The sequence below is a fragment of the Chlorocebus sabaeus genome, chromosome 5, assembly GCF_047675955.1.
Source record: "Chlorocebus sabaeus isolate Y175 chromosome 5, mChlSab1.0.hap1, whole genome shotgun sequence".
Lineage (NCBI taxonomy): Eukaryota > Metazoa > Chordata > Mammalia > Primates > Cercopithecidae > Chlorocebus > Chlorocebus sabaeus.
In genome coordinates this window covers 76022786-76049406 of record NC_132908.1, presented here as the reverse complement: position 1 = coordinate 76049406, position 26621 = coordinate 76022786, and positions in this window count along the sequence as shown.

Sequence of the window (26621 nt, the reverse complement as noted above, 5' to 3'; positions counted from 1 at the left end):
TCCAATCCTCAGAACCTAAGAAAGTGCCAGGAGTGCCAGGTGCCTAGTAGGTGATTGGGAAACAGCCATGAAGTATTTTTGTTTGTTTGTTTGTTTGTTTGATACAGAATCTCTCTTTCGCCCAGGTGGGAGTGCAGTGGCAGTATCTTGGCTTGCTGCAACCTCCAACCTATGGACACAGGTTCAAGCAATTCTCCTGCCTCAGCCTCTCTAGTAGCTGGGATTACAGGCATGTGCTACCATGCCCTGCTAATTTTTGCATTTTTAGTAGAGACAAGGTTTTGCCATGTTGGCCAGGCTGGTCTTGAACTCCTGACCTTAAGTGATCCACCTGCCTCGGCCTCCCAAAATGCTGGGATTACAGGCATGAGCTACCACACCCAGCCAGGAAACACTTGCTAAGTAAATGAACAAACTTGTAAAAACCAAATTAAGAATACAATGTATAAAGTATAATCTTATTATTCAAAGCCATGAGTAGACGCATGCTTGCATACGTTAAAAGGGAAGGTTTTGACTTTTTTATTTCACTTTCAACACTTTCCTCATTTTTGTTCTTACATAGAGAACAGGCAGAGTTTAAAATGGAAAAAAAGTAGCATAATTTTATGCATAAAAAAAGGAAATGAATTTTAAACCCTCACTCAGGCAGGGACAAAATTCATATTAGAAGTGGCAGTCTGTTAATCACCACTCTCAGTGTAATCCAGTGAGCAACTCTGCTCCCTTTGTAAGTTAAATTGATTCATACATATTGGCAAGTTAGCTATTTCCCTCAAAGGGAGTTGAATTTATTTGGGCTGTATATTAATATCTTATTATCCTTTATACGAACAGGTGACATGATCATTATTTCATCTCAGTATGTTTATTAGTATAAATGATTTTGAATAAAGATATTGAAAAAAGTCCACCTATGTCTAGCAATCTCCCTAGGCAGGTACGTGCAAAAATTCTCCAACCTATGGCTATAGCTGTTCTCCGAAGACCTTTCCTGATCCTGTCTCCAAGGTGTGTTCCCAGCAATCCATAGCCAGACCACATTGTTCAAATATGGCCTCAGTGTCTTCTTCAAATATTTCCTCTGCCCTGGTGGATAAGGTTCAACTTGCCTTAGAATTTTGTTTGTACAAGCTACTGTCATTAACAAACAACTGGTCAACCCCTGGAAGACAGTATTCATGTAACTCCTGAATCTTCACTTCTGCAAGGTGAGCATGCTCACTTTTTTTTATTTTATTTTTTCTTTTTGAGACAGAGTTTTGCTCTTGTTGCCCAGGTTGGGATACAATGGCACAATCTTGGCTCACTATAACCTCTGCCTCCCGGATTCAGGCGATTCTCCTGCCTCAGCCTTCTGAGTAGCTGGGATTACAGGTGTCCACCCCCACACCTAGCTAATTTGTTGTATTTTTAGTAGAGACGGGGTGTCTCCGTGTTGGCCAGGCTTGTCTCGAACTTCTGACCTCAGGTGATCCACCCAACTCGGCCTCTCAAAGTGGTAAGATTACAGGCAGGAACAACTGCCCCCGGCCATCACTTTTTTTTTTTTCCAAACAATGCTGAAATAGAATACTTTCCTGACTCCCTTCCTATTCTAGGCACCGTCATCCCGATTGTACAACTCAGGAGGAGCCCCCTTGCCCTTGATCTGAACCTACATTGGCTGAAGATTTGGTAACATCACACTTCATTGCTGTCTTATGCTCAGGGCCAACCCCGTGCCCTTTGGGCTTTTTCACAATGTCTTTTCAGGCAGAAATTTCTATATCTTATACTTTTGACGCAAAAAGTTTGCAGTCTAATACAGGACTTGATAAATGTATCTAACAGACTTCATCTTGATGACTAGTTCATCCTTTTAAACTATAAGGCTCTTTTTGAATTCTGATATTCTCCTCACTTTTCTCACACCAACTGCAGGTTTAATGAGCACATCTGTAAGTCTTTTGAGAGCATCAAAATAATGATGCTCTCAAAGAGGACCAGCCTAAATACAGGGTTCTGTGACACCTACAGCAACTTCTCTTGAAATAAAAAATAATAATAAAAATAATTCACGAAACCTCCTTGAATAAGGTTAAGTAGTTACAAGTCCGCTGATAATTGAGGCCTGGCATTGCATGCCTTCTTGAGATCGAAGCATACTTGTACTTGCATACTTGCGTTTTCTTGAGATAATAGATTTCTACTTTGCCTTTTCAAAACCAACTTGGTGAGAATCCATTCTTAAATTGTGCCAATATAAAGTTTACCATCATATAGATTCTGAAAACTGTCCTTCCTTTTTTTTTTAAACCAAGACATTTAAAAATCTGGTTTTCTTCCTTTATTTCCTTCTTGATTTCTTGAGTTTTCCCCTGTGAATCTTTTCATGGTGCCAGGACGCTATTTATCTGGATACATGAAGTTGAACCATCTGAACAACCATCTAACATGGTTAGATTGCTTCTTGATCTCTTATCCCCACCCTGCCCCCACCCCAATCCAGGGTTTCAGTTGGAGCTTAAGTACTCCTTCCAGTCTGAGCATTTCTTTCTGATTCAAGACTGAAGAAAATGTCAATATCTCCAATGGTTCAAATTTCTCTGGTCGTTTACATTTTGTCACGTATACCACAAAAATGATCTATTGAGTTATTATCTATTCTTTTGCCCCCATTTGTAGATGAAGCCACTGAAATAGTGTACATGCTATGCAGTAAAGACTTAGTCAATATTGAATGAATGAATGAATGGATGAATGAATGAATGAATGAATGGATGGATGGATGGATGAATGAATGAATGAATGAATGAATGAATGAATGAATGCTAGAGCACAAACCTGGACTTGAAAGGCCAAATTTCATCCCATTAGTAGTACTTTGCAAAGTGTTCCCACTCTGTCACCTGCTTACATCCCATCACTTAATTCATGCACTAGAGCAGTTATTTCTCTGCCTTGCTCCAAACCTCAACATAAATGCACCATTTTATGAACAAATGCACATTTTTATTTTCTTCAACCTCAGCTTTTTCCGACATATGATGCTCTGATCAACAGAAGGTCAAATGCAGCTTACAGACATGTTACTAGTGTTTGGAGATGGAGAAAACAACGGAATGGATAATTCCAATTTTAAAAAACAATATTACCATTTTTTCATCAATAACTGCGTTCAGGGTCTGATCATGTGTGCCAGTCTCTACTGTACATTATTTGTATAGGGTATGGCTAAATTTAATTTCAAATTTAAATTAGTTAAAATTAGCACAGTTTACAATTCAGTTCCTCAGTTACAGTTGCCACATTTCAAGTGCTCAATAGCCACATGTGTCCAGTGGTTGCCATACTGGACAGTCCAGGTAGAGAACTTTTCCATCCTTGCAGAAAGTTCTGTTGGGCAGATCTGATATAAAACCTATGCATATGCATTCTCCATTAAATCGGTCAAAGGAGGAGAAGGAAGATAATTTTAGTTTTGCATGGTGGTTGCTTTGAATTTCCCCAGTAGGATTAGATGCTCATTTACCAGGTGAAATTCTTAGATGAGCTAGAAGAAAAATGATTGAGTTGTGTCTGAAAAAATGAAAACCCTCTGACATGTTGATATTCTAGGCTGGCGACTTTGCTTGTGGCGTTTTGGAACAAGATTCAGAATCAGGAAAGTGTCACCTAAGTTGAAAGCTCCCCTGTAAGAAATGTCTCAGTTTGACCTAAAGTAAGTGGAAGAGACAGGGGAAAGGAAAGAGAAGCAGCGGAGGATGTCTAAGTGATAAATGGTACCCTGTCATATCACATTTGACGTCTTAACAGGAAAAGGGGGCTGTTGAGCCAGATGTGGGTTAAGTGAGGAAGTTCAAACCTTTCTCTCATCTTCATTTTGTTTTTAAAGGCTCAGGCTGAGTTCAAGAGCTCTGAGTTCAATCACAGCATATCCACTCTGTGGAGTAACAAGCCAATCAGGGCCAATGTGTTCTCCAAGGCAACCTCCGTCTTTGTCAAAGCAAAATGATTGCAGGCTTCCAAGCTGTTGAGAAATAGTGGAACCGAGAAGGAATGTCTCTAAGACAAGACTGCCGTTAGCAACCACGTGATTCACACTGTAACTACCAAAGTGGAACATGGGCCCCCAGACAGAGTGACAGCCATTAACAACCTGCCCGACTCTCCCAGGGCTAGGAATGGGGGGAGCCTCATCTATCAGAGTCTAGGGTTCTAATCTTCCCAGGTTGCTTTCCCCAAATAAACACCAAAGAGAACCACAGCACTCTTTCTTTTAAGCATCCTCATTAGCCAAGCAGTCGCTTCTCTCTAGAGTTCATGTTTTCTTCCTTCTGTTTTCCCAGAGTAACTTCCACATCACAAACACACTTATCTGGGCTTCGTATCAGCCTTAAAGATTCAGAGTATGGATCTGTTTTCCAGACTGACCGTCTGACTGTCTGACCTATGGTTGTTCACTCTCACAGAAATGCATAATGTGACCCTTGTTAAAACCACAATTAGTCTAAACCCTTTACAGGAAATATCGGTTTGGTAAGAAGAGAGATACTGTTAATAGGAAGTCACATGATTTGTAGGGAGAGCAAGCACATGCAGTTGAATGTACACAGTTTCTACTTATCATTGATCTCTAGCTGCAGCTGCTGGCTGATGAATGCAAAGGTTAGCGTGCACATGTGCCCTTCATTCTGTTCAGGGAGGCCAGAGCAGAGGTGGCCCTGCCAGCCCTTCAGGGCAAAGGACTGCCAGGATGCAGCTCTGATCCCAGGTACGGGAGGCCTTGGGGGAGAGAGACTTCATTCCCAGATATTTCCTATCACATTCCAGCTGAAATAATTGCCACTCTGAAGGCTACCTCTGACCATCCCAGATTTGGCAGACAACTTCAGATGTGCCCCCAAAGAGGTCACCCCACAGACAGTTAAAGATTCAGAGTAATACCACAGCTGCAGGGTCAATGGCCGGGAGGTGTGTGGCTTTGGACTGGAATTGGTGTGTTCTGCCACTTATTATTACTAGCTCTATGGCCTCAGTCTTCCCATCTGTATAACAGGGCAGATGCCATGAAGAGCGAATTCTGTAGCAGTGGTACTACCGATCATTGTCACAGAGAGTTTATTGAGTATTTAATCAGTTCCAGGCACATTACTAAAGATGCATGCATCGCAAGCCATGACAACATAAAGAATACATCATAGCAGTTAATGCAAAGACAAGAAATAGTCTAACCAGGCAGGTAGCTGTGAGAAAATTACTTAATCCTTCTGAGTTTTCACTTTTCCTCTGTAAAATAAAGATAGTAGTACCTCTCTCCCACTGTATTGGAATAATTGAATAAGCTAATGGTTAGCATGATTCCTGGACCTAAGAAGCATTCAGCACGTGCTACTACTGTTGTTAATTATTACTGTTATAGTTATCATCCCCCTTGATACTCACAACTGCCCTTGAGGTAGGTGGTATTATTTTGTCTTATACATGAAGAAACTGAGGATTCATAGTCAATAAGCAGCTATTCTAATGAATATACATCACTTAGAATCTCAAATGAAGGTCTACTGGAAAAACCCAAATTGCATTTAGCCAATAGGAAACTGGGATTTTTGAAATATGGCAGCCATGACTAAACACAATGACTAAATAGTGAGAAAAGAAAGTGTCTCGTTGGTCCAAAGAGATGTGTGTTTAGGCAGTATGTACACATTGAGGGGTTCCATGCCAAAGTTGTTTGCCTGAGAAGGGAGTGTGCATGTTCCCTGGACCTGGGAGCAGAACCGTGTCTTATTTTTCTTTTGACTTTCCCCACCATTTCGTGAACTGCTCCATTATAGACTGAAACTATGTCTGAGGGGGGTCTCTGAGCTCAAACAAGCTTGCTTCTTCTCTTTCACTGAGTCCTCGGTGAGGCACCTTCTGGCTGATAGGACAAAAGCCTCCTCAAGCCCAGAGCTTTACAGCTTGCAGCAGCTGGCCTTGAGCTATAGCTGTGTCCATCAGACACACTGAAACCCAATAAGGCTGCCCTTCCTTGCATCACCCTCCCTCTCCTCAAAAAACGAAGCAGAAAGATCAAAACTCAGCCCCGGGAATGACTTAGTTTCACTTATTCAAAGTGACCACTCTTGATAAAGTTTAACTAAAGCCAGAGCAACTGTAACACAGTTTTATATAGGATTACCTGACTTGAGCTAGTCTGCTTATATTTAAAATAATTTCTGCTAATTGTGCATGTGTGTGTGTCTGTGTGTGCACATGCACTTCCACCAGATCAAGAACCATACTACTGCTCCTACATCCTCTGACCCTGCCCAGATCTTAGAAATACTTTTACAAGATAGTTCCACATTGGCAACTCATGCATACATGCAACAACAAAACTCATCTGCAAACTAGACTGTCATACTCTGGGAGAGGGCTGGCACACCTAAGCCAATATGCCAGTGCTCCCATTTCAGCATCATGGCAGGCATCACTAATAGATCAGGACACTCAGAGTTCTTCTCAACACAGTTCTCTAGGCAGACACAACCAATCTATTAGAGTTGACAGGCAAGAGGAGAGCTGTTTCTCTTTACCAAGTAGGAGAACATTCTTGTTCCAGGATCTGTGATTCAGAGATCTTACCCAAATTAGCTTAAAATCATTGCCAATAGTTAAGCTTTGTCACAAGCTGACTCTTGATCTTTAAACAGCTGATGCCTTCTGGCAAAGAGAAAAGTTTATTTGATGGGACAAAATCAGAATAATTGTCCCGAGAAAAGGTCCCACTTTAATTTTACTGTAATCCAAATTAAAACAGGTATTGATGTTTATAAATACTACCTAAAAATGTATGCAGGGCCAGGTGCGGTGGCTCACGCCTCTAATCCCAGCACTTTGGGAGGCTGAGGCAGGTGGATCACAAGGTCAGGAGATGAAGACCATCCTGGTTAACACAGTGAAACCCTGTCTCTACTAAAAATACCAAAAAAAAGTAGTTGGGTGTGGTGGTGGGCACCTGTAGTCCCAGCTACCCGGGAGGCTGAGGGAGGAGAATGGCGTGAACCTGGAAGGTGGAGCTTGCAGTGAGCCGAGATCACACCACTGCACTCCAGCCTGGGTGACAGAGTGAGACTCCGTCTCAAAAAAAAAAAAAAAAGATGTATACCAATAGCAGTGATCTAAATGCCCAACAAGAAGAAAACAGATACATTATTAGCATATACTCACCTGATTTACTATTATGTAGTAACTGAAATAATATGATTATAAGATAGATACATTTCAAAATCATAAAAATACTAGGAAGATACAAATACCTATTTACAGTGGTCATCTCTAAATGGTCAGATTGTGGATAAACATTTGTTCCATCATTCTACTCGCCATTATCTCTACGTTTAACAATGTGCGATTATTTTTCATTAAAATTGTTATTTCAGTATAACATATAGCATACAGAAAAATGCTCAAATCATAAATAAACAATTTGATAAATTTTAATAGTATGAATGCATCTTACATGGCCCAGATTAAGAAATGGAACAGCTTTGTTTTGCCAAGCTTGGTTTTAATTTTTATAATAATAGAATAAAAAATGAATTACTTTTTTCTATGGGCTTCCTTTTTTCACTTAATATTGTGCTTTTGAAATTCATCTATGCTGTTGCATAGTAAGTTCACTGGCATTACTGTATAGTATTTCATTTTGTAATTGTAGCATCGTACGCTTGATGGACTTTTCCATTTGGGGGCTATTTCAGTTGCCATACTGCTGCAAATGTTCTTGTACGTGGCTTCAGATTGACATATAAGTGTTTCTATGGGGGCTTATATCTGGGGTGGAATCCCTGGGTCATAGTGTAATAACTTTTGCAATGAAAAATACATAAAATTTTAAAATAATAAAACTCCATTTATTAAAGGCAAAAGCAGAGAAGATTGAAGAAAAGCAAAGAAGTTTCTAGAAATTCAGATTAAGATAGAAGCAACCTATTTTTGCATAACAATATTAAGAAAACTTAGAATAAAATTAAAGAAAAGAAGTAAACAGAAAAAATAAAACCAACTAAACTATCAAACAAAATTAGAATCTTAATACATACGAAGAAGTAACATTTATCTTTTTCTGGTGATTTTTTTTTTTTTTTTTGCTCTTTTTTTTCTCTCCAACAATACTTAGAATAATTGTTGCCTCACTGTTCTCCCAGGCAATGTCAATATTTTGAAAGAAGTCTGTTGATGAGTTTCTCAAGATACATAAAATGAACTGTAAGGTTGATTTGTTTTCCATTGTGAAGGATTCATTGTTAACCTACATTTTTCCTCACCCAGATCTCCAGTGTGGTGTTTGATGTGTTCTGATTCTATCCATTTTTACATAATAGCTTATGAAGTCCTTTGTTATCCACCATGATGGTGTGCTTCCCAGGTTCAGAGGCTGGGAACCACAAGGGAGTGAACTGGGATTTGCCAAAATGCAGCAGGACAGAGAAAAGGGTAATTATTTCACTGGGTATAAACTGCAGCAGATTTTTTTTTAAGTCTGTGAACTTCAGTGACCCTATTTGTGATGTGATGCTAATTATTCCTTTTTGACAAGGTTGTCAGAGTCAAATGCCCAGAGAAGTGCCTGGGATGTGCATTAAATGCTGGCTATCATCATCATCTTCATCATCATCATTACCATCATCATTAATATGTCATCATCATCATCTTCATGATCAACATTACCATCATGAACATATCATCATCATCTTCATCATCATTGTCACAGTCATCATCATCATTACCATCATCGTTAACATATCATCATCATCATCACCATCAAAATCTTCATCATCTTCATCACCACCGTGACCTCTGGGAAAGAACATCAAGAACAAGTCAACGTGGAATCAGTTGCTCTCTCTTATGGGAAGCAAGGTCTGTGTATGAACTATCTGGGCATCTGAGATGTGCATGATGAAGAACAAGAATGTGGAACTTTAGGAGGAGAGGAGGGATTCTCTCTTATTAGCTGGACAGAATCAATGCCTTGAAACCTCTTATGTAGGCAGAACTCTAAAGATCCCTCCCTGTGAATCACAGGAAATGTTCTATTCAACTTCAGGCATCAAACCTCTTTTGCTGAAAGAGATTGATTCTTCTGAAAATAGCCATTCACTTTTTACACTGGATCCAAGATCCCTTTACCTTGTGCAGTCATTTATTCATTCATTCATCTCTCCATTCTACAAATGATCATCAAGAACTTACTCTATCTCAGTCCCATGTTGTTAACTGAGGGTAAGAAGATAATCCTGGCCATAGAGGAACTAACACTCTATGCACAAGTGTGGACATAGGTGAGCTTGTGTATACAACACATATGCACATATGTAAACTAAGTCAGCCCTTTAGAGGGTGATCCTATATCAAGTTCATTTTCATATCCCACCCTGACTGTCTAACATATCTTGTCTATCTGATCTTTTATGGACTGTGTTTTCTGAATGAATGAGACACTATAAAACACAAAGTCAGAGAGAAAAGAAAAGAGGAAGAAAGAAAATAAATGACCTCTTCCACCTTCCCATGTCACTCAGCTTGCTCATTTCTCTATGAGAGCCATCACTCTGTTTCCCCTAGAATTCTGTCCTTGGTTACACACCTGTCTCCCCTGGGAGATTGCAGGCAGCCTTATATCCCCAGTGCCTTCGTTGTGGCTGTCCTATAATAGCATCATCAATAAATCCTTGCTGAATGGATGCTTTGTAACTTGGAAATATTACCAGGTGTCTCTGGAAAATGATACAAAAAAGGGGTTCTTGCAAGAAGTAAGTAAGATGAAGAAATAAGGCTGTAGCAGCAATTGCAGCAATTCAGGAGAGAAATGTAGGGGAGGGAACAAAAGCAGAGATGAAGTTTGGAGAAGAGAAGGCAAATAGCAGAGAGGCTGGGAGGAAAATTCTACAGAGTTCGTTGACCAGTTGGCTGCAGAAGGTGAGAGAAGACAGAATAGCCAAGAACAACACTGAGATTCTGAGCTTAGGAAACTGAGAGGAAAATGGCAACATTAATTCCAACTGGTCATGTAGGAAAGACATGATGATAATTGATGGACAAAGAACTCTCAAAGAAACAAATGGGGGCACGAGTTAAGTAAGCACCAACCGTGATTGCCTTTGGGTCAAAGACCCCAGGGTATCTCCTACATGTTGTATTTTTTTACTTCTTTGTTTTCACTGACAAGGCAGAGGAGGAGACTGGGGATTTGATTGTTGGGCCAAACCAATGACGTTAATAAAATAAATCATCCCAACTCTCAGGATCATGATGATTAACCTAATTCTCTTGCTGTGTTGGACAATTTTCTTGGACTTATTAATTTATTCAGTTATTTATTGGTTTCCATCTTAATCTGTTTTATGTTTCACATAGCAGAATACCTGAAATGGGGTAATTTATTTTAAAAGGAATTTACTTCTTACAGTTATGAAGGCTGAGAAGTCCAAGGTCAAGGGGCTGCATCTGGTGAGGGCCTTCTTGCTGCTGGGACTTCTCTGCAGAGTCTGGAACAGCTCAGGGCATCACATGATGAGGGGGCTAAATATGCTAGTGCAGGTCTCTCTTCCTCTTCTTATAAAGCTACCAGGCTGGACACGGTGACTCACACCTGTAATCCCAGCACTCTGGGAGGCCGAGGCGGGTGGGTCGGGTCAGGAGTTCGAGACCAGCCTAGCCAACATGGTGAAACCCCATCTCTACTAAAAATACAAAAATTACCCAGGTGTGGTGGCACATGCCTGCAATTCCACCTACTCAGGTGGCTGAGGCAGGATAGTTGCTTGAACCCAGGAGATGGAGGTTGCAGTGAGCTGAGATCACTCCACTGCACTCCAGCCTGGGTGACAGAGCAAGACTCCATCTCAAAAAAAGAAAAAGAAAAAGAAAAGCTACCAGTCCCACTCCCACAGTAACCCGTTAACCCATAAATGAATTAATTCATTTAAGAGGACAGAGCCCTCCTGAACCAATCACCACTTAAAGCTCCCACCTGTCAGTTCTACCACATTAGGGATTAGGCTTCAATATGAGTTTTGGAGAGGACAAACATTCAAACCATAGCAGTTCCCTGTGTTACTAGGTGCTATTAAGGCAATGGTGAGGGAAAAGAGATATAAACCCTCCCCTTACAGAGTTTATAAGAAGGGCTGGAGATATCCTATAACCACTCTTATTCTTTCAGAACAGCTAATATGAAAATAGCAAAGGGGAGGCAACCATGGTCCTGCATATATTTTACAGGAAATGCCTGGAGATGCTATAGAGAGAAGGACTCTCTAGGAGAGATCTAGATGAGTAGGAGATAACAAAGGGCATTAAGAGGGGAGGAAAGAATGTTCTAGAAAGAGGCAAGTGCAGGCTGAAGGTCCTCCAGTGGGTGAGAAATAGGTGAGTATAAGTGTCTGAAAGGAAAATCAGTGGGTCCGGAGCTGAGAGGGTGCCAGGTGGGAGAAGCCAGTGGGGGAGGTTGGAGCTGAACAAGATAGGCTTTTGTAGGCCATGTAAAGTATCACAGAACCTGCTGGAGAGAGTGAATCATAGCTCCTGAGGTCAAACATGAAATTTCTCAATAACTCTGATTCACACGGATGGAGCCTGCTGGGGGCTCGCCTGCCAGACCGCAGCCTGCCTCGTTGAAGTGGGTTCTAAGATGCCCCAGTAGGTCACCATGGCTAAGACATTACAGCGTCTCTCCTAGGTTTTTCCAGTCTGATGTAATCTTTCTGAAGACTGGCAGCAGTTGCAACAAAACTGTTTCAGATATCTATTAATATTTTAACATGCTTTTAAGAAAATTTGGCCTTTTGTTGAGCTGGTCTCCGAGCAGACATATATCACAGTCCATGAAAGACATTACACTTATCCCTATTCAGTGAGTATATTTCTCTTGTTTGGATTCATTTTTTAACATCTATTATTTAAAAAATCTTTTTTCCCTGTTACGTGTTTGCTTCTACAGCTCCTAAGCTTGTTTGCTCTGAGCAAGTTCCCCCATCCTCACTCTCTGCTCAAGGAATAGCGTGCTACTAATTCTGTGACCTGGGCTGGCAGAGATTACTGCTCTCAAACAAAAAGCCATCTGGAACCCAGAGGCCATATCAGAATGTCTAGTAACAAGGAAATTATAGCTGAAACCAGCCTTGCACTTGGGGTAAAAAAATAATAAAATAAAATAAAATTAAATTAAATTAAAATAAAATTAAAAAATAAAACTTCTCCCTTTTAACCAGTATTTATTGAAACTTTACCAAGTCTAGTGATTCCACATGGCTCAGCTGTGTGCAATCTCAGTTTTTTTTCCATGGCCACACTTTAAGGTGAATGTTACTTATCCACATTTAACAGATGAGAAAAAGTGAAGCTTGGGAGAGTTAATAACCTACCAATAGGCAGAGCTTAAACTCCTCTCTGTCCAAGATCAGCATGTGTTCTGCCTCCCTAGAGCCGCATGCTGGTTCTTTCAATCTCTAATGTGAAGCTGTTGACCTTTTAGAACATTCTAGTCTGAATGGTGGTGGGCCAAGGACAGGGGTTTACTGGGGAACCTGCTACTGGGGTAATTAGCCCAGAGGGAGACAGGACCTAAGGCCTGAATGATGAGGAGGAATTAACTGTGGGAAGTGTTTTTAGGGAAAGGCATTTCACACAAAGGGAACAGCATATATGAAGCCTCTGAGGTGGGAAGAAAGAGTGTGTTTATGGAGCAGGAAGGAGTCCAGTGTGACTAGAAGGTGATGTGGAAGGGGGAAAGGCAGTCAGGAGATGGGTCAAGAGGGCCTTGTTAGTCGAGAAAGTGGATGTATTTCTGAGAGTGGTAGTGTGGCAAGTTGAAGATAGGCACATATTTCTAGACACTCATCCCATTGAGAGAAGGCATCTGTGTCTCCTTCTCTTGATTCTGGCAGGCTCTGTGACTCCTTAGACCAGTACAGTATGGCAGAGGTGATGCCATGTCAGTTTCTAATCTGACCTCAAGGGAGGGTCACTTTCCACTTTTTATTTTGAAACACTACTCTGGGAGCTTCTGTGTAAGAAGACCATCTACCCTGAGACCACTATGTTGAAGAGGCAGCAGTCAACATTTCCATCTGGGCCCAGCCCTCAAGGCACTCCCACCAAAACACACATACACATAAATGTGAATGAAGCCATCTTGGGCCCTCCAAACGAATCATCCACCAGCTGAGTACCCCTAAGTGACTTCAGTCAATGCTGAGTGAAGCAAGAAAACCAGCCAGCTGAGCCATGCCTGAATTCTTGACCCACTAATTGAGAGATAGAATAAAATGGTGGTTCTTTTAAGCCACCAAGTCTTGAGGTGGATTGTTACATAGCAACAATACCCAGAACAAATGAGAAACCACAGAAGATGTCAGGAAGGTGTGGTTCGGTGAATATGTTGGAGGAAAACAACCACGCCACTACATAGACCCAGAATTATAAAAAGGGAGGGTGGGGGTCAGGGGTGAAATTGGGAGATGGATTCTGGAGTATATTTCAGTTATGTAGTCAAGAGAATGAGCTGGCAACAACAGCGATGGAGAAAAGCAGTGGATCTGATATATGCTTTGGAAAAAATAAAACCAACCATCAGAACTCACTGATGGATTACATATGAGATGATCAAGTGGAAGGGATGGAGGATGATCCCTCTGTACCCTAGGATCCTGCAGAGGTGGCACTGCTTTTCTGCATCTCTGCAAACACACTGGTCCCCCTTCAGCTATGCTCCTTATAGATGCTCATATCTTCAGAGAGGACAGACGTGTGCTCTTGCAAGAGTCACGAGAACGGTTTGGTTGCCTTTGAGTATGCTTAACTGTGGCCAGGCTGAGATCTAGTCCGAACCTCTGTGAGTCCAGAGGTGTCATAGGCAAAGGACCACCCAGCACATTAAGTGCTCCAGATTTTGGGGGTGTTTTAAGGGATTTTGGTCTATCATACCAGACACTGCTCTTCTTTGCTTGCCCGCTGTAACTAACAGGAGATAATCACTTTTAGCCCAAAGAAGAACTCAAAAACCAATTACCTTTGAATGTCATTTCTACACCTGTTTCCACCCCTGAGAAAAATTATTAAGACCACTCCTCTTACCACCTAGAAACTCTCCAAGTATACTTTAGCCAGTTAACCTCCTGGGGAAGGAAACTTTTAGAGGACAGAAACATCCTATGCCTCCTTCGGTTGACCCAGTAACTAGTCGTGTGAGTGAGTCAAGCTCCTCTTATTGGCATTTTATTTCAGGCTCTTGGTTGAGTCACCTCCATGCCATTTCTAGTGAGTGCCAAGAAAAGAACGGCTACAGAAGGTTGGGAAAGGCCCTCTGTGGGGGAAGCCATCCTTGAGAATTTGGAGGCCTGGTGTTTGGTTTAATTTCAGTCCCCTTTCCAGTTATTTCTTCACTCTAACTGGGCTCATGTCATAGCCATCTGCTCTTGTCCAAAGTTTTCACGATTTGAGATTGGCCAGAATGCCACTGCAGGCCAAGCCTTGAACCCATCATGGAGGGTGAAAGCATTAGCAGTGGCTGAGATTTGTCAGATTGCCCTCTGGCCCTACACGTTGGGCTCACTGAAACCTTTTACAAATGTTTGTGAGAAGCCACAGCACAATTTCCCCAAAGTTGCTTTGGTCCACACAAACTCCCAAGTCTTGGGTGTCAGAATCCCTGAGGCTGTGGCAGGAAAAATAAAGAAAAAAATATTTGCAAACAAACAGATGAGCTAAGTGTCATGAAAATCCACCTCCATTCTCTTAGGATACGTGAAATCAGAGGATCCTCCTGACCTTAAAGTGGAGCAGAACTAGTTTTCTGGGATGCAGTAATGTTTGTCTAAACGTAGCAGATAGTGTCATGTAATAGAAAAATATGGGCTTTGGGATGAAACAGGCTTGAAGCTGACTCCCAAGAATCACTGGGGTCACTAGAATGTGAGTTCCTTGCAGACAGGAATCCTGTCTGCATTGTTCCTTCCTGTAACCCAGCTCCCAGCACATAGGGAAGGCTCCCAAAGCATTTAATGGATCTAGTAATGAATATAGCTTTTCTACTTACTGGCTGCAAAACTCTGGGCAGCTAACTACTCTAACTTCTAGTTGCCTCATTTGCAGAGCTGATTGTGAATAATTGATAATGAGACTTAAATGAAAGAGCATTCATTTATTCAACAAACATTTCTTTGGCTCCCGCTAGGTGTCCAACACTGTTCAAAGAGCTGACCACTCAGCAAAGAACAAAGTGGATAGATGTCCTTACTCTCACGGAGACTGTTCTCTGGTAGGAGGAGACAGGAAAACAACAACAAACAACTTATGGTATATAAAAGAGTGTGATTTCAAATGAAGAAATGTAAGCAGGAGAAAGAGACAGAAAGTCAGAAGTGGAGGGTTCCAATTTTAAATTGGAACTGGAAGTCAAGGAAGGTTTGAATGGGAAGCTAACCTTTGAGCAAAGACTAAAGGTGTGAAGAGTTAGCTATGGGATATCAGAGGGAAGAGCATGTGCAAAAGTCCCGAGGCAGGAGTTTAAGCAACATGTTCCGGAAATATACACTAGCCCTTGTCACTGAAGTGAGCAGAGTGAAGGAGACAGAAGTTGAAGATGAAGCCAGAGAGCACCAGTGGTCCTGTTGGTGGGGACTTGGAGGCTGTTTGGAAAGGACATCAGCATTTACTCTGAGAAAGGATATAAGGTTTTCAGTAACATTATGCACAGTAGACACTTCACAAATACTTGTGTGTCCCTTTTGTGAAAAGTGACCAAGACCACTTTTCTCATAGTCATAGACTAAAAACCACTGCAAATCAGATAGATCACTCTGTAAAATACACAGTCCTAGACCCATGGAATGTGAGCTCTAGAAAAGGCCTCAGATCTTTTCCTGATTGTTCAAAATTAGATAATGTCTACCCTCTGTGGCTAATGCCCTGCCATTTCCTTCCCTTATGGATGATTTCAAGCAGACAGAACCTAGAGCCTCAAGAGCCAGGGACGTGGCTCATTCAAGAGCTTTTATGTAAGGATGTTCAGTGAGATGAAAGCATCAGCTCCCAGATGCGATGAAAACCAGCGTGGCCCTCCAAATAATTTCCAGTCTGTGCAATCTCTGTGGTCCATTGTGGAACCAAAGATCCTCTCTTCCTGCCTCTCTGGAGAGCAAGGAGCAGCGTGCAGAGGGGGAAGCCTCTGGCTTCTGAACAGGCCTTCAGGGAGCTGTTCAGCCAGGATCTTTCTGTACTTGTCACTCATTGAACAAATGGAGTATGTGATGACATAGAGCATCCCAGATTGGTCTGGTCTAGTGTCTGGCCATTTTTTTTTCTCTTTGGAAAGCATTTCTCCTCTGGCAGAGCCTGTGAGATCTGAAGGACTCAAAGAAGAATCTGGTTATGCACAGGACTTGCAGAAGCAGAATAAAAGAAGTATGGAAGTACCAGATCATTGAGTGCCTACAGTGTACGAGGCTGTTCATTCACTTGGTACGTGCTGTCCAAGATGGTAGCCACTAAGCATGTGTGGCTACTTACATGAAATTTAAATTAACTAGAATTAAGGGAAACTAAAAATTCAGTTCCTTGGTCACACTGACTACATTTCAGGTGCTTGGTAGTCACATGTAGCTATCATCTTGTATAGCACGATAAACATTTCCATCACTGCAGAGAGTTGCATTGGACAGTGTTGCCCTACATCACTGAGTCACTTAGTATGTAGTATCCTCCTAGAACCACCGCTTGACAAGCACCAGAGGACTAAGCCATAATGTCCTGTCTTGGATTCAAAGCCTAGACCCCAGTGAATCTGTTCTGACTGCAGACAAGTAGCCCTGTAACTGTGTCTTTCTGCTTTCTTGCTTCCTTATTTCTACAGGTGGTAACTGCAGTCTTTCAAACCAAAGAAGGTAGGCCCCTTCCCCTGTGACTTCAACTATCAGCTATCATAAGACAAGGTACACTTGATCAATAGTGAGGGTATCATTTGAGCAGCCAGGCTGAGAGAGCTAACTTCCTCAGAGAAGTGGGTGTTCAGCAAAGTTAAGCACCCACAGAATTGACAGAAAGAGGAGAACTGTCTCAAGTGGAGGAAAAACTTGACTCAAAGTACGGAAGATTTCTGTGTGTATATGGCTCATCTTTGCACTCCCAGGGAGAATCAAAGTGCAGTCAAAAACAAATGATAGATTAGAGGTAAATTATTCTTTGTCACACAAAAGGAAAAAAAAAATCTTGAGTTTTTCAAAGCTTTTTCATGAGGAGTGAGGAGCAACAACAATGACAACTAATATTTACAGATGGGACACTTACTGTGTACCCTGACATATATACTTTTGATACTCTTTGATACATGATTTTTTTAAGTCTTGGTAGGAGTTTGTATGGCCAGAGTCTCTATGAGCCAGGCTGTGCTGCAACAACAAACAATGCCCCAATCTCAAGGGCTTAAATAAATGTTGGCTTGTTTCTTGCTCGTGCTGCCTGTTCATCATGGATCAGCAGAGGTCTCTAGCTCCATACCTTTCTCACTTCAGGACCCAGACTGATGGAGAACCCCCATCGAGAGGTTCCTCGTTATTATGGGAGAGATAAAGAAGGCATGGAAAATGGCATGCTGACTCTCAAAACTTCCACCAGAAAGCCACACCCTTCATTTATGCTCAAGTTTCCTTGATCAAAGTAAGTCACATAGGTACACCTAACTGCAAGGGATGGTAAGGAACAATCTCATCATGTGTCTAGAAGGTCAAGAAACCTTAAATATATGAGAGAATTCCTAACTGTAGGTTCTTATTCTAATTATTAACTTATTACTAATGAAACCAAGACTTAGAAAGGTTATGAGAATTACCCAGTTACAAAAAAAAAGTAAGAAGACAATTTGGAATTTGAACATCGGCAATCCCACCTATATTTTTAGGCTGTAACCCTGTCTATACTCTTGATTGCTATCCTATCCTCTACTTAAATTTTCAACAGATATTTGGTACAGATAAATGAGAGTCTAGTGTGCAGTTATGTTTTAAAGATTGAATCTTGTAGAGCTGAATATATTTTACATATTATTTTTCCTTGGGGTTTCATATGTCCTGATACTATTCCCAGGCTTGGGCAAAGCTTGCCGCCATGAGAATGACAGCTGGTTAACCGGGGATGTTCTTAGCAACGGAAAAACAAATATTAGTTTTTCTGAATAAAAAATACAACAGAAACTTAAATGATTTTATAGTGAAACGAGGATAAAAAGGCAGTCTCAAAATTAAACATTTGCTTGCAAAAATGTGTGTCATTTAGAAGTTGACTTGGCAAGTAGATCAGGCCGCGATTGACGAAGGAGTCATAAAGTCCAAACAGGTCATATGAGCACATACTAATGAGTTCCTAAACCCAGTCCACGTGTTTTCTGGAAACACATTGTCTTAGCATTCTTCCTTGGAAGCCATGCATGTTGAATAACTTTGAAGGAACATGGCACCTCATCAACAATTTCATGGTTCTAGGAAATTTCACCCCATGAGATAATTGGCCTCTGGGTATTATAGCATGGTTTTGAAGATGGGGGACATAAAAACATTTTTATCTCAGCCAATTCAGCCTAGCTCAGCCAGCTCCCAGCCAATCCACATACATACCAGTGAGCCCTGTGGAGACCAGGTCACAGATCCCTGCCCCCCAATCCCTGGGGGAAAAAAAAAACAGACTTGCAAAGCCAATAGCATTTCTGACAGGAGAGCTAGGGCCCCTCATCACAAAGTGCAGTGAAGAGATCATCCACCAATCAGTCATTCCTTTAACAGTTGCTTACCAAGTTCCATCTATATCCCTGCACGTTGTTTACCAAGTTCCATCTATATCCCTGGCACTGTACTAGGTTCCAGAAATTCATCAGTAAACATGAGCAGTTTTGTATTTGTTTTCAATGCCACTTTCTAGTGGCATCAATCAGGTAAACACACACATAGAAATGCGAAAATACAGCTGCTCAAAGTGCTACAAGGAGAATTATACAGTGAGAGTGCATGATAGGAGGACCTACTTATCTTGGGGACAAACAGAGCAAACTTACCAAAGAAAACGACATTTAGATTGAGATCTTCAGGGTTCTAATGACATAAAGGATTGATTGGAAGCACATTAGACAGAGACAATTCCAGTGCCTTGGGCTCCTACACAAGTAAACCCGAAACCCAACTCAATGTAAACAGTAAAGTGAAGTTGAAGTTTAACCAATCAGAAACCATCAACTAAGTTCTAGCTAGGGACTTCCCACGTTAACCAATTACATTTTCTTTTGTCTTGCCTCTACAAACACTTCCCTTCCCACTCCAGTGGTGCACTGAACCTCTTGTGTTTGATGCTGCACCACTCTTGAATCACTGAATGCTCAAATAAACTCAGTAAAATGTTAATGTGCCTAAGTTTATCTTTTAACAAGTGTATTTATAGAAGATTTTAAACTGGGTTTCTCTTTCATTCTACACATGCAATAGTTCTGCCTCTTTAAGGGTCTAACATGGGAAGATCCCACAGGTCTGGGACCCTGCCTTGGAGATTCTCCTTATAGGTAATTATGTCAGCACTTCAATCAAAAAGCATATGAATGCTCCCAGAATGGCACACATACACATGGATTCTGGAAAGTGATACCACAAAACTGTTCAAGTGGGAGCATGCTAACTTTTTGCTACACGATTTGTAGTTGGCCCTCTCAGGGACCATGCTTGATCTGTGTCCCTCTCAGGGACCATGCTTGATCTGTGTCCATGACTTCATGTCCCCAGTGGATTAAAAACCAAACTCTTCTTCATCCCCATTCTGGGACCATTCCTCTTCCTGTGATCCAGCTTCCAGTGGATGACACTGCCACCCACCCAACCTGGCTGGAGCATCTTCTGTGTGTCTCCTTCTGACTAGTGACAGGTGCAGGAAGTTATCCAAAAACTAATTCACAGTCAATGTCCTTTTTCCATCTAGAAGCTGCTACTTTAACTTGGTCCCCATCTTTCTTGTCTGTGTCAGTGATCCTTCTCCACTTTGAATTCCATTCCTCCCACATCATCCTCCACATTCTTGGATTCGTTTTCTAAAATTCACATCTCCCACAGTGACTACTATGCTTAACATTTGCCCTGGGCTCCCTCCTATGATATATAAGCTCCCAGTTAGGGCATGTAGGACCTTACATGAGCTCCTCACACCTAATTTCCTATCCTTATCTGCCTTGACACAGACAAGGATTAAATGAAAGTAACAGCTCCTGGGTGGAAAAAGGAAGTTGACTTTGAGTTGCTTTTCAGGCACAACCTCCTGCATTTGGTCACTGGTCAGAGGGAAATGCACAGAAGAGGTCCCAGCCAGGTTGGATGGGTGGTATCTCCACCATCCCTCCAGCTCAACCACCCTTACACTGAAGTATACTGAGCTATTTGCCATCCAACGTAGATCACACCCATTCATCCTCCAGTTATTTGTTCCTTCTCTTCCTTCACTTAGATGTCCTGTATCTAGTGAACTCTTAATGATCCTTTACAACTCTTATCAAGTCTCCTATTTTGAAGTCTTGCCTCAGTGACCCCATTCACTGAGGTTAGAATTAACCATTTCTTCCTTTATGCTTTCATGAACTTTATCAGACCTCCATTTTGGTACCAATTTCATTGTAGTATAATTACAGATGCTCCGGACTTAACATAGTTTGACTTAATATTTCAACTTTACAATGATGGGAAAGCAATACACATTCGGTAGAAACCACACTTCCAGTGCCCATCCAACTATTCTGTTTTTCACTTTTAGTAAAGTATTCCATAAATTATGTGAGATATTAAACAATGTATTATATAATTGGCTTTGTGTTAGGTTATTTTGCCCAACTGTAGGCTAACTGAAGTGTTCTGAGTGTATTTAAGACAGGCTAGGCTAAGCTACGATGTGTGCTAAGTTAGGTGTATTAAATGTATTTGTGACTTACTATATATTCAACTTAGGATGCATTTATCAGGACATAACCCCATTGTAAGACAAGAAACAGCTGTATTTTAATATATCTTCCCCACAAGAGCTGAGTGATCCTTAAGAGCAGGGACTTTCCCCACCCCCCAACCTTGTTCATCTTTGCATCTCTGATTTCTATCATGAGTTAGGAGCTTTCTCAATGAGTTTTAAATTAATAGATATTCAGATAAACAGATTTGTCCCCTCTTCTTCCCTGCATGTTCCCTCCATTTTTAGGGACCCATATCAGGTGATAAAGAAGCGAGGGCAGTTTCTGATGCTGAAATGACTTTGCAGTTGAAATAAAGTCCCTTATGCAAGGCTAACAGGATTAGTAGTTGGACAGTTAATCATAAAAGAAGATTAAAGCAGGGGATCATAAAAACGGATATACCAGTATATAACAGACATTTTGCTTTAACTTAAAAGATATAAATGCACACTTTCTTACTATTCTCTTTTGTAAGAGCAAAGCACTTGCTTTGAGCAAGTCTGGAGTGGAGCACCAGGTGTTCCCATTGTGGAAACCACACCCATACTGCTTCATCTACAACTTGGAGTTTCACTTTCTTTAAAGAGTAGAATGTAAAGGCATGCAGTCTAGAATTTTATCAATGGGTTTTCAGAGGCTTATTAGATGTAACTTGACTACCCCATCTGCCTTTGACAAGTCTTTCAGAATATTCTGTTTTCACAGCAGCAACCTGCTCTTCGTGCCTATAGTTTATTCGCAGCTTTCTAAATCTGTTTCCTCATGAGAGGACTATTTCTAATGGTGACTAATAAATAACTTTAATGTGCTGAGAGCTTTCCATGCGCTGAGGGCTGAGTCAAACATTCGACATGAAGGATCTCAATTTAACCTTCTCAACAACAATAACAAAATTCATTGAGGCAAGCACTGGGATCTCCCTCTGAAAAGTGGGAGCTCCTGGGTGGAAAAAGGAAGGCATAGATTAAAGGCATCTGTATGGGTCAGCAGAAGCAATACTCTTACTAAAAAGTCTGAAAAATCATAGTCATCAGACACTGCACTCTAACACAAACAACAAGCAAGCAAGCCAACAAACAATATTGATGTGCACTGACTATATTCAAGGCATTTGTCTACGTACTTACCTTGGATTAACTAACTTAATTCTCACAATACCTTTATAATAAGGTAAGCACTGTGAGTAGCACCATTTTGAAGATTAAGGAAACTGAGGCATGAGATCACAGATAGGTAAGTGGCCTCTGAGTCAAGCTGGGGTTATAAACCCAGAGAGTTTTAGTTCAGAGCCCACTCTCCTAATCCAGTTCATCTTCAAATGGGGTTACCATCTCTATCTTGCAGAATTTGGGAAAAGATTTAACAAAATAGCAATTATTTTGGTCAAATGTTTGCCACCCAATAGTTGCAGGACAAATATCCGGTCTGCTCCATCCCTTTCCTTACTACAAACAAGATGCCTCTCTGTGACAACCTGGACTTTAGGCATCTATCTGACTTTTTCTCAATTCCTTCATATTCTCCCTAAAATAAAAATCAAAACAATGTCAGCTTGTTGGGGATTCAGCACCCAACTTCACCTTGGGAGATGAAGGACCACCAAATCTGTATATAAAACAACCAAAAGAAAAAAAAATCAATCTTTCGTGCATACACAATTTCTCTTGAAAGGTGACACAGTCCTTTAAAAATAGCTATGGCCTCCATTGTGCAAAGACAGTGACAGAGACTGACAGCTTTTAGAGAGGTGTAATGTTCCCAGGCAGCCGGCTAGCATGGCTCACCCAGATAGAGATCAGTCATTCGATCCGGGGGAAAGTGCTAAATGTTAGAGGTTAAGCTGCTATGTTCTTATTACTAATCAAACTTCAACACTACGCCTCAGTCTCCTCAGGCCCCTATAAGGAAATAGTAAATTATTGAGAAGTTCCAACCCAGGCACCTTGCTTCACAGGTACAGCCTGTTCCCAATCATTGGTGAATTCCGCATCCTTCCTGGGTACACTCAGACAAGGAACTCCAAGTGCTCTCCATGGATGCTGGTAGATTAAAGTTAAGTGACAACCTAGGTGAACACCCTCAGCTCTCCTAATGAGGAGACAACAGAGAGGGACACAGATCCCTGGTGCCAACTCCACCAGAAAAGTTCTTCCTACATATCAAGACAAAGTTCATCTGTACTACTGATTCCTGTTCCTCAGGAACCCAAAGATTTTGAAGGTGAATAGTGTGATTTGGGCCTTTCTTTTAATACTGTCAAAGGACTATGTGTGTGCTGGAATGTGTTTAGTAACATAAATCTCTCTGGGGGGTGAAGGAGTCTTGATTTGTAGCTTTTGCCAATTTATGTGTTGTAAATGCTCCAACCATGACTGATTTCCAGCTAACAACACAAAGTCACCAAACATGGAGTTAGAAAGAGATGTTCACAGTCAGCTTTCATGGCAGGAGCCACTCCAGCACTGCACTAGTTAAAGGTAGGTAGATGCTCCAGAGTCATCTCTGCTGGGTCGGCTATCATCCTAACTGTAGGGCAGGACAAGTGCTTGTTCCACTCCTTTCAGTGGATCTTGCCCCTCCTCTGAAAATGATGGAAATGCCCACAGCACTTGCCGAGCAAGCAGAAAAGACAAAATTTGTCCTACCCTGACCTATTACAGGCTGAGTCTCGTTGACCCTCATGCTCTTGGCTGCAAAATAAAAGAACTCAAGTCAAATTGGTTAATAGCTATTAGAGAAAAATGAGACTATTTACCCTAAGCCTATGGCTATCCACAGATCTCATTGAATGTCTCCCAACAATCCTAACAGGTAGTGTCATCACCTGCATGTTACAGATGAGAAAAACAGGCTCAGAGAAGTCACTGGCACACGGCCACATGACTGATGAGTAGTAGAGCTGGGATATAATCTTATGTCTATCTTGCTCCAAAGCCATGCTTTTGTGTATTGCCATAATCCAACCAAACCCAGTAGGGCATCATCTAAGGGCATTTGGGAGTCTGCAGATGGGAAACAAGGCCAGGTGAGATTCCCCAGGAGAGCAGAGACAGGTGGATAGCAGAACATGAGGCAGGACAGAGGGGAAGGGGTTCAAAAAGATGGGGAGAGCAATCCAAATATGTGAACATCATTTTCAATGGAGCCCATCACAAGCTTGGAAACAGGGTGGCCAACTGAGACAAGAATGAGATCCGACAGCTCTCTCATGGACAGCTTTCTGTGTTCCAAGGCAGCCATTCCAAGAGTCAGAAAGTCCTTCCTTGCATGAACCTGAAAGCTACCTCACCCTCTTCCCCAGTTGCTCCAGGTTCTTCCCTCTGGTCCTACTCAGAACAATACTGCCCGTGCCAAGAGCATTCACCCATGAATAGCAATCCTTCACATGTTATAAGATGGCAGTCTAATATCTCATGGCCTTCTCTTTTCCAGGTTAAGCTCCTTCCACTTCCCAGCTGTTGCATATGTGAAACAGTTGAGTAATCCACCATCATCACTGTTTCCAGTTTCTGGACTCTCTCCTGAATGCCAGTGTCTCTTTTAAGATGAAAGATGAGTTGTTGGTGTGGTCCTACACTGCACTTATCTCAGAAGAAAGCTGGGGTCTGCTTGACCCCCAAGCTCTTGGCTACAAAGTAAAAGAACTCAAGTCAAATTGTTAAATTGCTATTCAAAAAAAAAAACGAGATTATTTACCCTAATTGATTTCTGTAATGAAATAATTGCTATCTGAATTCTCCTCCTCAGCTGGGTGCGTTCAAAGAACAGGAGTTGGGGCTGGCTTTGTCCCTCAGCTTAACCCACTCCTTAGCATGTCTTGGTAGAGCATATTAAGCATTAACTTGATGTGGTTGATGGTTGATCTGATCAACTTTGAGGGCAGTGTATTAGACTATCTTATCTTCTAGAATATTCTTCAGCAGAAAGTCATCTGAAAATACTGGCATCTATCAGAGAAACTTTTTGGTGTGCCCTTGAATTTCCTGTTAAGACATTATTAGCAAACGCCTCTGTAAAAGCTACTGGAACTGACATCACCATCACTTCCTGAGACCTCGTGCAAAGATGTGCCCTTTGGGGTACATGGCAACAAGATGACCTGGTTTAGGAAAGGAAGTGATGGCATAATACAGCCTTCTGATTCTCCATTCCCCGGCTACTATGGGGCATGCATATGGAATGAGGTATGGAGAGAGAAAGATTTGGTATCTGGGGGCATGTTACAGTTCTAAACCCATGCATGGCTCTCTCTCCCTGCCAGCTTCCGGGGATGCCTGTGGATCTGGGCACTGGCTCCTTTCCTGTCTAGATTCTGCCTTACTGAGGCCTCCCTGAAAATATGCGTTTTGTAAAGAGCCTTTCCATTCATCCCAGCACTCTAAATCTGTGGCCTTCCCAGGCAGCCAAGGTTGACCTGTACTGAAGTGCTTCATCATGGCACTGACCACTACTGCCAGGAAATTCACCTCCCATCAGAGCAGCCTCTGCAGCATCCTCTTGGCCTACCTCAATCTCAGACTCCCCAGGAATGGGCTCCAGAGCAAGAATCTGAGAGAATGAGGTGGGAGACTGGGGCTTTAACATTGGAGAGGCATTCTTGTTTCATGATAAAGCCAACAGTCTTAAAAGTTAGTGCTCACCATCATCCCAGCAGCCAGCATTTCATGCCTTCCTGCATGTCAGGTGTCTGTAAAGCCCTCACCTACATTATCTTTTTTCATCCTCACAAAAAGGTTAAGTGACTCGTTCACATTTTGTGAGCAGCTGCCGAGGTGGGGTCCTTCGTTGCGGTCTCATGCCTCCCGTCTACACTCCTCTATCTACCCTGCCCCGGGAGCTATCCAGGCCTGGCTGGGATCTCTGGAGTTGGGTGGGATCAAGTAGCTCTGCTGGGCTGCCTTCTCCCAAATGAGCGTCATCGAAATTAAAAATAATCACAGCTAGGGGATCAGTGAACGAGGGAGGTCAAGGGTCAAGCTGCCTGTCCAGTTCACATCCCTTGGAGGTCATACTGACGTACCTGGGAATGCAGCTGATCCTAGCACTCATCACCCTGTAGCCTGCTGGGGTCAAGGAGCTCTCGGCCAGCACCCCTCGGCCCCAGGGCCCAAGCCAGTGAGCAGGATTTGCCTCCTCCAGAAGTCTTAGCTCTCATTACATCACCAGTATTTGAAAACCAAACAGTTTAGCTGTTGGTGGGAAAAATTACTGGCCCTGCTGCCCTTCTGCTGGGGGCAGGGGCTGTGATGTGCAGTGACTGTACCTGGAAACAGCTGCTTTGAGTTCCTTCCACATCCCTGCAAGGTACTGCTTGGTGGCAATCTGGTGCTAGACACAAGTTGGCTATTCAAGTACCTTCACATGGTGTCCAAGAGCAATGCTGGTTGTTCTGTACTTGAACCAAGTGTCTTGCTGGCAGTCCCAGCCCAGAGCAGGTTAGCCCCTGAGATGCTGGCCACTGCCAAGGTGCAAGGTGGATACATCTACGCTCCTGTACATGAAACATGGAGGACCTCCCATGTGAGACACTGGGCAGGGAGGAGAATGGGATCTTTTGTCATTGATAGGGGAGACTGGCCCATCATTCCCTCATCCAAAGGCTATTCCTTGAGCAGTCACCTGGGCA